General features: G+C 41.0%; 1 non-coding gene across 1 annotated transcript; it reads left to right on the forward strand.

The window, feature by feature from the left end:
• The first annotated feature begins 1228 nt into the window (after positions 1-1228).
• Positions 1229-1335, forward strand: LOC120092230 (small nucleolar RNA R71). The gene has a single exon (XR_005485942.1). It is a non-coding gene; the product is annotated as a small nucleolar RNA R71 (small nucleolar RNA).
• Positions 1336-3196: the final 1861 nt, after the last annotated feature.

The raw sequence follows: 3196 nt of genomic DNA on the forward strand, positions 1-3196 counted from the left end.
CCTATGGAGCAAGGACCAGTGAAGCTCCCAGGATCGCTCATCTTCGGTGGTATAATAAATTTGGAACTTTGCGTTAATGCCACCATGGCAAATTTTCCAGCGCCTCTCCTCTTAGTTACCATGTTCTTCAGAAACTTGGCATAGGCAACATTTTCTCAATCACTTCACTGAAAGGAATATTAACATGTAATTATTTTGACATAAACAGGAAGCGTTGGTACTGTACCTCTTCATTTTTCTTCTTTCTTAACCTCTGAGGGAAAGGTGGTAACTGGACTTTCACGGTTCCTGTATCATTTGACTTTAAGGTCGGCGCAACCTCAAGTTCCACTAGTTCATTCTCTCTTTTTTCTTCTTGCATTACCGCAATCTTGGGCTCAGTTGCGATGAAAGTTGTTCTACTCTAATCCTTCTTTTCTCCCTCCACAATCTTTCCACTGCGCAATGTCACAACCTGACATTGCTTCTTACCTGATCACCCTGGGTTACGATGAAGCTCGATTGAACTTGGCAACGCCTCTTACGGTCTATTTTTAGGTTATTCGCAATCTGGCCCATTTGCAATTCAAGGTTGTGGATGGACGTAGACTGACTTTAAAGCACTGTCTCGTTTTTCTCTATTTATTGCTTCAATAAGCTCTCTAGAGAAGAATATTGTGTTGGTTGTTGTGAGCTACTTGCTCGATTGCTCTATTGACTGTTGTTGCATTGAAAGAATCCTTGTGGTCCTTCTTTTTATGCTACAGATTGAAAATTTTGTTGTTGATTCTTCCAAGTAAAATTGGGGTGGTTTCTCCACCGGGAGTTGTAAGTGTTTGAAAAAGGATTAGTCTTTACAAAACATACAGACTATGGATTTTGTGTGCAATCTTCCATCGCCTGCCCATCATCGCAAGTAGCACACCTTGCGGTGTTTTGACTTATTGCACTAATTTGCCCACCTTGCGGTGTTCGGCTGCTGATCGCCATTCCTTAAATCAAATTCATCATTGCGGTCATTTGGTTTTGTAACGAAACAATGGCACCGTTAGTTGCATTGGAATCTTTGAGTCTCAATCTCTGGTCACTCTCCCTCTAGTCTTCATAGTTCTTGGAGATGCGGTTCAAAATATTCTTTGCCTCCTTGTAAGTTTCGTCAAGCAGACTACCAGTAGCTGCCCTATTGGCAACAGTCTGCGAAGCAGGATTCAAACCGTGATAGAAAATTTTCATTTGAAAGCAGTCAGATAGCCCATTATGCGGACAATCTCGGATCAACCTTTTAAACCTCGCCCATGCATTATTGAGCGATTCGTCCATATCTTGTTCAAAATTAGTAATAAGCTTTCTTCGTCTTGCGTTCTCGATAGGTGGAAAATACTTTTTCATGAATTTCTCCACTACCTACTCCCAATAAGTAATCTCCCCTGGTTCGAGCGAATAAGCCCATTTTCTAGCCTGATCACAGAGAGATAATGGGAACAACATTAGTCGAACTTCTTCAGCATAATTGTTTGGAACACAAAAGTATTGCAGATTTCAATAAAACATCGGAGGTGGACATGTGGATCCTCGCCACGCCTTCCTCTGAATTGACCTGCAGTCTGGATCATCCGCAGCATCACCGGTTTCATCCCGAATCTGCTTTCATCGAGGGAAGGCCTCATGATTCCTGGAGAGAAATCATAAAGGTTTGGCGATGTATAGTCCCTTGTAGGCCTATTGCGATCGTTTGCCAATAGAATCGGATTCGCCATGACATTATTATCATTTGGTGTTCCACCTTTAAGCTGCTCCGCCATCTCTTCTTTATCGGATTGTGTTTGCTGTTGGCGGTCTCGTAGTCTCCTTCGAAATGTTCTCTCAATCTCTTGGTCGTAGTTCACCAGAGATTGAGAGTTCTACAAAGAAATCACAAAAATTACCGTTAACAACTATTTTGACGAAGTCCCTGGCAACGGCGCCAAAAACTTGATGCGTTATTTTGTTGAATGGAAATATATATGTTATGCATTGATGGATTGTGTTGTGCACTCAAGTTTCCCTAGCGGAATTCAAGTGTAAATTCCTCTTAGTTTCCTGGTAAGTCCAGGGTCGAACACATGAACTTGAGAAAATAGTTGCGTTGGTAATGTTGTGAAAACTTTGTGGTAACCGGGTAAATAAATAAAGTGTGGGTGTGTTGTTGCATTGATTAAAAAAAAGAAGTAAATAAAGGCGGCGGATTTGAGAAAGATAGATGGGTTGATAGATGCAATGAGTATGCGATGAACGGGTTGAAAAGGTCGTTTAGTTAGCGTTTCTCGGGAATATGTTAAACCTTGCGATCATGTTACAACCATGCATAGCAAGTCATTTCCCAATGTAAATGCGATGCTCCTAAGTCTAGGACGCATGTGTTGAATGCAAAATATCCATAGAGCTTATCCCTAAATCTCTACTCTTGTCCTATGCATTGATACAAAATGCATGAAAGCAAGGTGACCGCATACTATCATACCTTATTGCTAAGATGCATTAATAATAAATGGTGCTCATTCCTAAGCACCTATCTCCCGTTTATGCATTTTAATCTGGTTCTTCCAAACCTAGATTCTGACCTGACCTTTCCAAGTCTAGATCCTGTCCTTACACTACCCTCCCGAGTATCTCTAATGGACGAATGAAGCATACATAAACAAGATAATCGCAAAGATTAAGATTCCCTCGTTATGCTAGCTAACTATTTCTCAACCTATTCAACTAATTTAGCTACCCATGCTTAAATAACAGAAAGTGAACAAATACAGAGAAAAACATTCCATTCTTATAACTGAGTTGAGTACAAAATGATAATGGAAAATAAAGATAGAGAGCCTGGTAGCAATTCCTTGCTGATCGAGGCTTTTTACACTAAATCTTTATTCTGACCTACAAATGTTCCCGCTTCCGCAAGCGTCGAGCCTCTCTCTGTCTTAGAGCTTCTGGTCCTTTCCCAAGCTTGCTGGAACGATCTATCGGCACACCTTCTTCCTCGCGTCCGCCTAAAAATGGAAGAAAACTAAAGACAGAGGTGTGAACTTATAAAGTGATGAAGTAATCGACTACTTAACCCTTCTCTGAAGAATGCACTTGGTATTTAGAGTTTCCATGGTGAAAGGCAGCTTCTCTCTCCAAGTTGTACAGATGGGATAGCTTTAGTTCTTAACTGATTCGCCGGATAATTGTCACTGATAAA

This window comes from Benincasa hispida, chromosome 11 (assembly GCF_027475165.1).
Source record: "Benincasa hispida cultivar pf3 chromosome 11, pf3_genome.v1.1, whole genome shotgun sequence".
In the NCBI taxonomy this organism is placed as follows: Eukaryota; Viridiplantae; Streptophyta; class Magnoliopsida; order Cucurbitales; family Cucurbitaceae; genus Benincasa; species Benincasa hispida.